The 13,807-nt window shown below is 33.1% G+C and overlaps 1 pseudogene; it reads right to left on the bottom strand.

Annotated features, from left to right (window-relative positions):
• Positions 1 to 138: 138 nt before the first annotated feature.
• LOC116122559 lies at positions 139 to 2,432 on the bottom strand (annotated as a pseudogene).
• Positions 2,433 to 13,807: the final 11,375 nt, after the last annotated feature.

Genomic DNA, 13,807 nt, shown 5'->3' with positions numbered 1-13,807 from the left:
TGAGATTACAATTTGCAACCAATTGAAGCTTCCTTTATCCAATAAATTACATCAATTGGTTTAGACATATACTTACATCACAGCCAGGTGAACTTCAACTTCACTAGGTGAAAAATTGAAGATTTTGTCGACAATAAGGTTGATTTGAGGGGTGTTGGAGCAGTCCCTTGTCCACAAAAACGAAGATTTTAATTGTGTACTAGAGCAAGAAATGACTGATTCGAGTTTGAATTTCAAATTACAATCCTGTATATACAGAAAAACTGAAAGGAAAGACGGGACTTACCCGTACCTTTTCTGAAAGCTTTTAACTACTAACTGTAATATTTGGTATCCGTCAAATGTTTGATTCTAGAGATGCACCAGCTGCCTTTGTAGTCTCCTTAGCTGCATCATACGAAGCGTGAAGTGCGATGAAGAAATAGTAAACAAGCAAGAGAAATGTCCAGAGAATAAATCTCATGAACGAGGGGCCATCAATGGATCCCATGATGAAAACATTTGCAGCAATGCAAGCTGATGGCAACCATGGAAGTAAAGGTACTCCTCACATCTTTGGTTTCCTTGCTTTCTTTACAGTAAGTTGCAGCCCGAGTGTAGCGAAGAACCAAATTGGCACTGTAACTGTGTAGCCAATTCACCCATTTTGGCCAAGTGCCCAGAGAGCTGATGAAGCAATAGAAGCTCCTATTATCAGCGCCAAGAAACCGATGAGCTTATATCTGTCAGAATCTGAAGTTTCGCCAGCAACATAATATCTCCTTACCAGCAGCGCAATGGCGGCGAGCGTAAAGATGAACAAGGTTGAAATTGAAAGGAGGTTTGATAACACATCTAAGGTTGTGAAAAATGCCACAATGGAGTTTGCAATGGTCATGACAACTGTGGCATTAACTGGTGTCCCTGTTTTCTCATTGATGGCGGCAAGAATAGGTGGTGCCATATGTGTGCGTCCAATGTGAGTGAAGTACCGAGCTTGGCCGAGTTAGCCAGCAAGACGGTGGTCATACCCTTCAGTGCACCCAAGGCGATGATGTACTTAGCCCAGTTCATGCCGACGGCTTGAAAGGCAATGGTGAATGGTGCATCAACATCAATCTGATAGTAAGGCTGCATCAAGCACAATGTTGCAGAAAGAATGCAGTAAGCTAGTATGGTGATCACCATGGAACCGATCAGTCCAATCGGGATATCTCTACTGGGGTTTTTAATCTCCTCACCCAGAGTTGGTACTCCATCAAATCCAACATAAGCAAAGAAGAGCACAGCTGAAGCTTTCAGAATACCACGAACACCATTGGGGGCAAAGTTTTCATAATTTGCAGGATTAGCTCGAGTAAGACCAGTGATCAAGATGAAAACCAAGATTATGATATGGATCATTGAGGCAATGGAGTTGAATCTTGATGCCCATTTCATGCTTAAACAAGCACCAATACACACAAAAATCGAGACCATGACAGCAATTGGGTCTAAATGGCTGTAATCTGCAGCAAAGGATGATACATTTAACCGAAAACTGTTGGGATCATGGTTGCACAATGTAGCAAAATATGAAGTCCAGGACCTCGCCACAGTAGCACCGGCAACTACATACTCAAACAGAATGTTCCCAGCAGCAATGTAATAGATAAAGTCACCGAGCTCCACTCTCAGATAGGAAAATGACCCTCCAGCCACCCGTAACTCAACTGAAAACTCAGTGGAACAGAAGACTGATAGCAATGCAGATAAGCCTGATATAAGCTAAGAAACAGTGACAGCAGGCCCTGCATAATTCCTAGCAGCTTCGCCCGTGGCGTGAGGACGAAAATACCAGCACCCATCACAGCACCAATGCCAAACCAAATGAGATCCCACCAGTTGAGGCTTTTCTTCATTTCATGGTGGCTGCGAGCTCGCATTTCATGTAGCTCAAGGTTGTCGTCCGACCGCTCCAGGAGGCGATCTTTAAGCCTTGTTTTGGTGCTGGATAAGGCCTTGAGGTAGTTTCCCCAGCTCTGGAATGATTCCTCCGGCAAGAAATCTTGTTTGGTGCATCCACATCCTCTCTTCTTGAGGCCATTCCCATTCCCATTCCCATTGTCAGTCAACATTCTCTAATCTGCAAAGAAAAATTAAAAAGCCAAAAGGGATTTTTTTCTTTGCATTAAATTCTATTAAACTCGCCGAAAAGTACCAGTGCACTACTACTAACAAATAACTGTGGAGGGTTAGGCAATAGATGAAAATCAAGATAAATCTAGTGGATATTAATTACTTGATCCAGATGGAATTCATAGCATAAAAATATGCTTTTGACTTAAGTTGGTAAAATCTGTGCGGCAATTTAGGATAAAGATTGTTCACGTTGATAATTCTTATCACTCAAAACTAATTTTTAGTCGGAAAATAAAATATAAAAAAACTCATTGTTTGGCGGCCTAACTGGTGAAGAGTAAAATATAAGGAGAACCCACCCATGGTTTGGCGAAACAACATGTCCCACCCTTCAAGTTTCAAAACAACACTTTCCCACCCACTGTTAAGACCTGTTAGTAAATTCTGTTAACTGACATGGTATAATTATTGTAAAGATGAAAACATCCTTTATTATTTGAATCTAAATCTAAATCTTTAGTTTGAAAAAAAAAATTGAAAATCTGAACAAAAATAGTTTGCCAGAATCACAAGGAATAGCACTTGTGCTATGCTGTCAACTGCTGCTGCTGCAAATCGCCGGCGAGGCCACCAAATAACCCATGGATGCCTAACCCAAATCCATCACAAAGTAACACACATCCGGCCAAAAATCCACCATCAAGCAAATGCGAATCCGACAAAAAATCAATCACCAAACAACCTAAATTCAACCACCCAAAAACCAATCGACAACACACAAAAGATAAACATTGGGTTTAAGGGAAACAGGGTATCAAAAAACCACGTTCAAATAAAAGGAGGTTCGCGGGTTGAATGCGTGAAGTATTGGAGGGGTGAGGAAGAAAGGTCGGGTTTCTTTAATTTTATATATAGGGGTGAAATGACTTCATTAGCCTGCGACTGTTTTATAAATTTACCATTTTATCCTTCTTCAGTTAAGTTTAACGGACAGTGGGTGAGAAAGTGTTCTTTCGAGACTTGACAGTTGGAAAAGCGTTGTTCTCCGTAAAATATACAAAGAAAGAACAAACTTTTTGCTTAAAAATAAACAAACAAAAGAAATAATTTTTGTTTTGCGTTACAGGTTATACATACATAAGGTATGAATGAGTGAATGACCTAATTAATACTTGTTTTATATTTTTTCTAAGAAAGAAAAATAAAGTATATTTTATTTTTGATACTTATAGCTCAAGATAATTAAATTTCTTTCTTTAAACAAAAAAAAAAAAAAAATTTTGAGAAGACAAATTTAATCCTAATGTTATTGATAGAAAATTGAATACAAGAACTTTAGATTCTATGAAAAGTTGGAAGCTTTCTCTTTGGCTTATGAAATAATTCCTTTTCAACATTAAGATATATACATAAACTTGAGAACATTTAATAAGACAGTACAAGCAGTCCGAATAATTAAAAAAACCATTAAAAGTTTTCTAAAATTTCACCTAATTACAACATAATTAAGATATGCAAAACCCCATTTGAATTTGTAAAATTCATCTTGCATTAGGCCAAACTTCAACAAGGAAGGTGAATAAATTCAATTCTAATATATAATTACTATTATACAATTTATTTTCATTTATAAAAAGACCAAAAAAAAAAAAAGAATAAAATCCTGAATAAGATTGGCAAACCCTCATAACTTGGGTGAAATGAGCATGTGTTTAGGTGGTTATGGAGTACCAAAATTTGCAGGGCATTTTTATAAACAGAACACATGATATTGCAGAAATGGAAGCGTCAATGGTTTATACAAAAACACAAATGGTTGAAAGAAAATATAAGAGATAGCATGTGTGTGCTTGTGAATGTGAGAAATAAGTAGAGAGAAGGAGAAGATAGATAGATACCTTGAGAAAATAGTAGCCAACAAAGAAGAGAGGGGATGAGAAACAGCTTGTTAAGCCCTCATATATAAATTATAATCAGTATTTATTGGCTTTTTATATGAAAAAACTAGGGTTTTACACTATTGGTTTTGCCCTATTTAATTAAGAAAAATACTATCCTTACAAAGCCTATACAAAGAGGACTACAAAGTTATGTGAGAGAGAAGAAAAAACTAGAAGGAACGAAAAAAGAGAGAGAGAGAAGAAATTAGAAGATCAAGGGTAACAATTGTCTTTGTATTCCCTTTGTATTTGTCTTTATAAGCTTAGTACTTCTCTTTAATTAATGGGCCAGGCTAATCAATTTATTTATTATTATTATTATTATTTTACTTAAAATGGTAGTACAATTTAGACCTTTGATGTTTACAATTTAACGATTGATTAATGGAAAATAACAAGTTTATATTTAATTAACAAGAGTTCAACTTAAAATTCTCTTCTCTTCATTGTTGTTTGAATTTTGAAAAATGTTGTAACCTATGATATTATAAAACATTTATTAAAAGTTTATATGATATCACTATCTATTTATATATTTAAACCTATATATTACAGATTCCAAAAGATGTATGTACATTTTTTTATTTTTTAAACTAAAGTGTTCGGACCGCTTACGTATTTTAAGTGTCTGAGCCAGTTAATTACACATTGACTAATCCTTAGAAGACTAGCAGTGACCTACTGTCATAGTCCTTCACTTAAATCTTGAGACTTAGGGAATTCAAACCTGATGTATATACACTTTTCCTACATCCTTTTGTGCAAAGCCTTAGTTTTAATGCAAATGGTAAGTCCAAGTCTTTGTGGTAAGGAGAATATATATATATATAATATATATTATATTATATATAATATATATAATATATATATATATATATATATATAAGTACATGATTGGGAATTATCTTTTCACTTTTCGGCTTTCCAAAGATCAGTCACACTGATCATATATATTGACAATATGGCTATTACACGAATGATAAATTTCTTACCATAAATAAATAATCTCATCTTAATTACATTATATTTGGATTTAAATTGTAACTAATAAGAAGAAAATAATTTTCATCATTTTATATAGAGTTTTGTATAAAACATTCATAGTAACATATATCTGTAACTTGATTGTTTGTCGTGAAAACCTTATCAATGAAATTCTTGTTTATTTCGATGCATGCATTGCGTCAAGAAAACCATTTTCCCTCGGTGTTTGATAATTCTTAGGGTTGCATCTCAATTTCTAGCTATGTGAATTTATTGGAAGCAATATTTGGTTGCAGGTTTAACGCTTCCTTTAATTAATATTCAATGTTACACTTTCCTTTGATTGGACTATTTTAAATTTACCCTCTTAATTGTGAGTAGAATAAGTGAAGAGCAGTTTTATTGTAATCTATCTACTTCATAATAGTTTTGATATAAGAATTACAACAGACAATACAAATCACAAAGTGATTGAAGCATAGTTTATATAGAGCTTATTTTTGAATTACCTAATGCATATAAAAAGGGGAAAAACAAGAGGAGCATTTTAAAGAATTATGTGTTTTACATGTTTGGTAATCTTTACATTTAGAAGTTATATATCATTAATAATGAATGAAATAAATGAGCTAAAGATGTAAAGAAAATGACACTATAACCCTAGGCTATTAATTGAATGCCTTCCCAATTAAGTATATGAAAACCACATTATTAACATTTCTACCTGGAAAATTTTGCTACTTTGTACTATTTAAGTTCATACTAATTACCTCTCTCCCTTGTGATTGGATGGTAAACCCTAAGCCACTGGGGTTAGCTATACCCAAAGATCTTTTGTTCAACATATAAAGTACTTACCATATTGTGGCAAGATCTGGGTTATTGGGTTATAAGGTGTTCCGTGGTCCTGAGAACTAGACATACTCAAATGTAACCTGGATACCTCAAATACCTGGAAAAAAAAAAAAAAAAAAGTTCATACTAATTAAAAATTATTTCCAAAAGATTGTAGTGATCAATTCTGTTTGTACTTGAAATGCATTGTGAGATATATTAAAGAATTAAGTTTAAAATACTTCACTTTATGAATTTTCATTCAATCACTTACTAGTTGACAATAAAATATTTTGTAATCAGTTTAATATATAATTTGATATATGTTTCGAGCTTTGGTGAACATTTTTTATTAATAACCTTCCACCAGCAAGAATCAAATTTCTTGACCCGTTTTCTATAATTAGTAATATTTTAGAAATGAGTAATACTACATACAACATGATGCAAAAAATAATTGGGTAAAAGTTTATTTTTAATTTAAAATGACCATTATCTTTTGTCACATCATGTTGTATAAAATGTTTATATGTAGTATTATGCTTTAGAAAAAAAAAAAAATCTACAAAAAATAAGAGAGTGAGAAGATCTATTGAGATGCTCTCTTGTCCAGCCACTATAAGAATTAGTGCATGTATATAGAAAATTTCCCCCATTTTTGACCAACAATATCAAGAATCAAATTTCTTGACTCAAACTTTTTTTTTTCACCTTTACATTGACAATATATAATTAATGCATTATTCGAGAATAAATATAACTTTACCTAATTTAATCAAAAGTTTTGGATGCACTACAGCCCCCCTTGGAAAGAATGTGATACACATGACAAGACAATGGGAATGATTATTTTTCTGATATTCCATTATTATAAAATGGTGGATATTATATTAAAATTAATGATAGATTGAACAGAATAATCAAATTATTTTATTCGTCTTTAACCCTTTCAACATATTCGTTTCTACATCGATCAAGAGCCTTTGGAACTTAGAGAAGTTAACTTAGATTTACTCCAAATTCTATTGCTGGATTTTTTTTTTTTTATATAATTTTGTTCATTTTAAAGGTCATTGGATTGGATCCTATACTTTTTTACTATTGTTTTTATGTATTGTCATATCAATAGGATATGGGCAAAATCAGATTAACTCTCAATTTAGTAATATTCTTGATTTTGTCAAGGTTTGAAATTATACATTTACCTTAACCAAGAAGGGATCAATTAAGTGAAAAAAAATTAAGTTAGGGAGGGAGATCCCTTCTTGATTCTGCCAATGTCAAGTAGCCATTTAAATGGATGGTCAGCTCACTTTTACTACTAGAATCATTGGCAGAATCAACGACCATATAAAAGGCCTTGATACAACTATATTCGCTTATCGAATCAACAACCATTAAAATTGGATTTGAGCACCGACACGTTTCCACTATGGCCACATATTTTGCATCATAGTTTACTGAATAACCCAGCAAGATAATTTCTCCTGTATCTTGAGTTTTGAATCCTTTGTTGATTCACCATGTCACAGTATACTTCTTGATGCAACCAACGACTATTGTACTTTTAACCCTAAATAGGACTACATTAGGCTAGTTTCAAAGTACACCAATAATTACCCACGGTGCTCTGATGATCTTAAGTCCAAGGATCACATGCACCACCATCCGTTAGAAGAGTTTTATAGACCTAAGGTTACCATCTATTTGAAATCCTCTAGGGGTCATCCAGTGAACTTGTCATTAACACACCTATCCTCCACCAGTTTGTCATCTAACGTTGACATGTGAAATTGTCACTATCTTTCGGTAGGGTCGTTCAACACTATGATAGTATGGCCATATAATCTGTGTCCTTGGCCAAATTATATTGAGGCTACGAATACTCTAGAATGGCCACCATATGTGATCATAGGTTCTCACAATTAGGATTTAAACATTTAATTCCCTCGTCGATTCAACCCTTCTAAGGACATATATATATATATAGTAAAATCTTTATATAGTCTAATGTTGGGATCAAACTAATTTATTACTATAAGGAGATTATAATTAATAGAGGTATAGTATCCAAAAAACTATTTTGTTTTCTTATTTTATAATTCGTTTTAGTAGTCTTATTTCTTTTAAATTACTTGTTTCTTATTTATAATTTATGTTTTGGTAGTATTAGTTTCATTCACATTTTAGTAGTATTAGGATTTCAATTCATTGTTTTGGTAGTATTAGGATTCCTTTTACTTAATATTACTTGATTTCCTATTTTAAAATTCATGTTTTGATAGTACTATGATTTCAATTCATGTTTTAGTATTATAGGTTTCAATTCTTATTTTAATAATTATTAGGATTTCTTATTTACTTATCCTAGTAGAATTATGATTAGCCTGCTATAAATAGGTGTGTATGTTTCAACTATTCAATCAAGTTTTCAATAAATCTTCCACCAATTCAAGTGATACTTCTTCTTCTTCTAGCAAATCAATCATGCCACCCAAAGTTAATACACGAACTCAATTGACTGAAAGTATTCATGTTGAGTTGTGCAAAATGAAAATACAAACCCTAGTTGGAAGCAGAAAGATCTTGTGAAGTGGTTAAAGATACTCATGATCTTAAGGTATCACAAGCACACAATCTAAAACACTCAAATGATTAGCTGACCTCTTTCAAGAAGAAGGATTGTTAACCCAGACACAAAACGTTCAAAGATGGTAAAGTACCCAGCAATGAGTTTGCCCTCTATGTGGTTTGTAGCCATCAAGACATGTCAATATGAATGGTGAATTGTTAAAAGAGAAGGGAAATATTTTTCTAAGAAACTCTATCCCGAACTACCTCGTTTGAATTTTCAAATGGATGGTTGGAAAAGTTCAGCAACGACATGCAATTCATTCCTTTCGTCATTTTGGGGAAAGTGGTTCAATTAATAGGGAGAAAATTGAAGCTAGTTTGCCATCAATAAGAGGGAATTAGACAAATGGACTTGGGAGGACATTTATAATAGTATGAAACTGGCTTATTTATTGAATGCAAGTCGAACACTCTCTTGCAACAAAGCAGTTAGAGGGCCGAAGCAAAACAAGAGAGGATTACAATTGTTATTTGTTGCAATGGCGATCTAACAACTTCCCTTTGGGTCATCAATAAGTTTCTTAAGCCAAGATGCTTTAATATGTAAACTGTGATAAACTCAATTGCAATATACAGCGAATTCAAATGCATGAATGACATCTTTGTTTTTTATGGAATGGCTTAAGTGGTTTGATAGCCGTTTGGATAGAATTTCTTGCTTATATTGGATAATTGTACGCACATGGCAAAAAGGAGAATCTCCCCCCACTTCATCACACAACTGCTATGTTCCTACCACCAGCTAGCACTTCCAAAATCCAGCCATGTGATGCAGCTTTATTAGAATATTCAAAGGTTATTATCGCAACACTTTAATCGCTTACTTTTAAACATAGAATGATCATGTTTGGAACCAGAAAAGATAATATTTTTGATGGAATTGTAAAGGCAGATGCTGCATGGTCATTAATTTGAAGCCACAGACAATTAAATTTGTTTTAAGCATTGCAAAATTAGGACCCCCGATGTTGTGATGCAAGTTCAAATGAAGTGGATAAGAAGAATAGAAGAGTCACTGCAGAATTGAGTGATCGGATATGACAACTCCACTACACTAATAAATGGATATTAATGTCTTCCTCAATCATCCAAATGAGCACAAGTCTGATATGTTTTACCCGAAGAAGAAATCATTGTTGCAATTAGACATGAAGAGAAAGGAAATAATTTTAAGGATGATAGTACGAAAATGCAAATTTCGTGACATAAAGCTCTAAAGATGCTTGAGAAGCTAGAAATATTTTGGCTTCCCAAGAAAGTGTCCATGCTACAAGTTTTATACATACCTCAAGTCAAAAATTGGTGACAACTTTAAAGCATAAATCATTGTCCTAACACCTTTAGATATATTTTATTTTATCATACACCTTAATATAACATAGCATATATTTTTTTGCAATACAATAATTGTTACTATTGGAGCAACTTTCCTTAAGACGGGAATTAAAAAATTATAACTTATTACAATGTGAAGTTTATTTTTATTTATAACTACTCAATTGGAAATATAATTTTCTATGACTTGTAGAGTTTATTCCTATATAGAGTATCCACTATATAAAAGTTTTATTCTATATATATATACATGCGTAATGTTATGATATATAATTTATGCCTTTATTGATATTCAATATAATATTACAACAGTCTTGTATATATTATTACCTCTAGTGCACCTATCCTAACAATTATTTGGTGAAAGAAGGATACACCAATGATTCTGTATGCCAGTGTGTTTTTATAAAAAATGTCAGAATAAGGATTTGCTATAGTGGCAGTATATGTCGATGACATGATTTTAATTAAGACTCCTGAAGAGTTCACAAAAGCTACCAAGTACTTAAAAAGAGAATTTGAAATGAAGGATCTGGGGAAAAAAAAGTATTGTATTAGCCTGCAAATCGAGCATTGTTCAAATGAAATTTTGCTCAATTAGTCAAATTATACTTAAAAGATTCGTAAGCAATTTAATATAGATAAATCTCACCTCTTGAGTACCCCTAATGGTAGTTCAATCTCTTGATCCTAAAAGGGATCCATTTAGTCCTAAAGAAGCGATGAAAAGATACTTGGTCTTGAAGTACCGTATCTAAATGCAATATGTGCATTATTATAATTGGCACAATATACGAGACCAAACATAGCATTTGCAATAAATTTGTTGGCAAGATTTAACTCTACACCAACTCGTCGACTTTGGAATGGGATCAAACATGTCTTTTGTTACTTTAGTGGAATAAAAGACTTGGGATTATTTTATCCAAGGAAATCTATTAATGATCCTAAATTAGTTGGTTTTACATATGCTGAGTATCTTTCTGATCCTTATAAAGCCCGCTCGTAGATGTGATATGTTTTCATTTACAATGATACTGCAATATCTTGGCGCTCTACAAAACAGACATGGTTGCCACTTCCTCCAATCACTTTGATATCCTTACACTTCATGAAGTCAACCAAGAATGCATATGGTTAAGATCTGTTATCCATCATATTGAAAGTACATGCAAATTGTCACGTACCTCAGATACTCCCACAATTATAAATGAAGACAATGCATCATGTATTGCTCAGGTCATAGGAGGATATATCAAAGGAGATAGAACTAAGCATATTTCACTGAAGTTCTTTTACATTTACAAACTCACTACAACAAAAAATCGATCCAAACTGAAAACCGAAGTGGTTTTCTCCCAATTCTATGCTGGATTTTTTTTTTTTTATAAATTTTGTTCATTTAAAAGTCATTGGATTGGATCCTATACTTTTTTACTATTGTTTTTATGTATTGTCATATCAATAGGATATGGGCAAAATCAGATTAAACTCTCAATTTAGTAAATATTCTTGATTTTGTCAAGGTTTGAAATTTACATTTACCTTAACCAAGAAGGGATCAAGGTAAGTGAAAAAAATTAAAGTTAGGGAGGGAGAATCCCTTCTTGATTCTGCCAATCAGTAGCCATTTAAATGGATGGTCAGCTCACTTTTACACTAGAATCATTGGCAGAATCAACGACCATATAAAATTGCCTTGATACAAACTAATTCGCTTATCGAATCAACAACCATATAAAATTGGATTTGAGCACCGACACATTTCCACTATGGCCACATATTTTGCAGTCATAGTTACTAACTGAATAACTCAGCAAGATAATTTCTCCTGTATTCATGAGTTTTGAATCCTTTGTTGATTCACCATAGTCACAGATACTTCTTGATGCAACCAACGACTATTGTACTTTTAACCCTAAATAGACTACTTAGGCTAGTGTCAAAGTACACCAAATTACACACGTGCTCTGAGATCTTAGTCCAAGATCACATGCACCACCATCCGTTAGAAGAGTTTTATAGACACTAAGGTTACCATCTATTTGAAATCCTCTAGTGGGTCATCCAGTGAACTTGTCATTAACAAGCACCTATGCCTCACACCAGTTTGTCATCTAACACGTTGACATGTGAGAATTGTCACTATCTTTCGGTAGGGTCTTCAACACTATGATAGTATGCCATATAATCTGTGTCCTTGGCCAAATTATATTGAGGCTACGAATAGCTCTAGAATGGCCACCATATGTGATCATAGGTTTCTCACAATTAGGATTAAAAATTTAATTCCCTCGTCGATTCAACCCTTCTAAGGACTAATAATATATATTAGTAAAATCTTATATAGTCATAATGTTGGGATCAACTAATTTATTACTATAAGGAGATTATAACTTAATAGAGGTATAGTTACAAAAAAACTATTTGATTTCTTATTTTATAATTCATGTTTTAGTAGTCTTATTTACTTTTAATATTACTTGTTTCTTATTTATAATTTATGTTTTGGTAGTATTAGGATTTCAATTCACATTTTAGTAGTATAGGATTTCAATTCATTGTTTTGGTAGTATTAGATTTCCTATTTACTTTAATATTACTTGATTTCCTATTTTAAAATTCATGTTTTGATAGTACTATGATTTCAATTCATGTTTTGTATTATAGGATTTCAATTCATTATTTTAATAATAGTATTAGGATTTCTTATTTACTTATCCTAGTAGAATTATGATTAGCCTGCTATAAAAGGGTTGTTATGTTTCAACTTATTCAATCAAGTTTTCAATAAAATCTTCCACCATTCAAGTGAACATTCTTCTTCTTCTAGCAAATCAATCATGCCACCCAAAGTTAATACACGAACTCATTGACTGAAAGTATTCATGTTGAGTTGTGCAAAATGAAATACAAACCCTAGTTTGGAAGCAGAAAGATCTTGTGAAGTGGTTAAATACTCATGATCTTAAGGTATCACAAGCAACAATATCTAAACACTCAAATGATTAGCTGACCTCTTTCAAGAAGAAGGATTGTTGAACCCAGACACAAACGTTCAAAGATGGTAAAGTACCCAGCAATAGTTTGCCCTCTATAATGTTTTTGTATGCCATCAAGAGCATGTCAATATGAATGGTGAATTGTTAAAAGAGAAGGGAAATATTTTTCTAAGGAAACTCTATCCCGAAGCTACCTCGTTTGAATTTTCAAATGGATGTTTGGAAAAGTTCAAGCAACGACATGCAATTCATTCTTTCGTCATTTTGGGGAAAGTGGTTCAATTAATTGGAGAAAATTGAAGCTAGTTTGCCATCAATAAGAGAGGAATTAGACAAATGGACTTGGGAGAACATTTATTATGGATGAAACTGGCTATTTTATTGAATGCAAGTCGACAACTCTCTTGCAACAAAGCAGTTGAGGGCCGAAAGCAAACAAAGAGAGGATTACAATTGTTATTTGTTGCAATGGCGATGGCTCTAACACCTTCCGCTTTGGGTCATCAATAAGTTTCTTAAGCCAAGATGCTTTAATAATGAAACTGTGATAAACTCAATTGCAAGTATCAAGCGAATTCAAATGCATGATGACATCTTTGTTTTTTGAATGGCTTAAGTGGTTTGATGACGTTTGGATAGAAATTCTTGCTTATATTGGATAATTGTACCGCACTGGCAAAAGGAGAATCTCCCCCACTTCATCACACAACTGCTATGTTCCTACCACCAGCTAGCCCTTCCAAAATCCAGCCATGTATGCAGGCTTTATTAGAAATTTCAAAGGTTATTATCGGCAACACTTTAATCGTTACTTTTAAACGAATAGAAGATCATGTATTGGAACCAAAAAGATAAGTATTTTTGATGGAATTGTAAATGCAGATGCTGCATGGTCAATTAATTGAAGCCACAACATTATCAATTGTTTTAAGCATTGCAAAATTAGGACCCCATGTTGATGAATTGCAAGTTACAAAT

The sequence above is a fragment of the Pistacia vera genome, unplaced genomic scaffold, assembly GCF_008641045.1.
Source record: "Pistacia vera cultivar Batoury unplaced genomic scaffold, PisVer_v2 Contig135, whole genome shotgun sequence".
NCBI classification, from domain to species: Eukaryota; Viridiplantae; Streptophyta; class Magnoliopsida; order Sapindales; family Anacardiaceae; genus Pistacia; species Pistacia vera.
The sequence above is the reverse complement of the archived record's forward strand: the minus strand, read 5'-3'. Positions and strand labels throughout refer to the sequence as shown.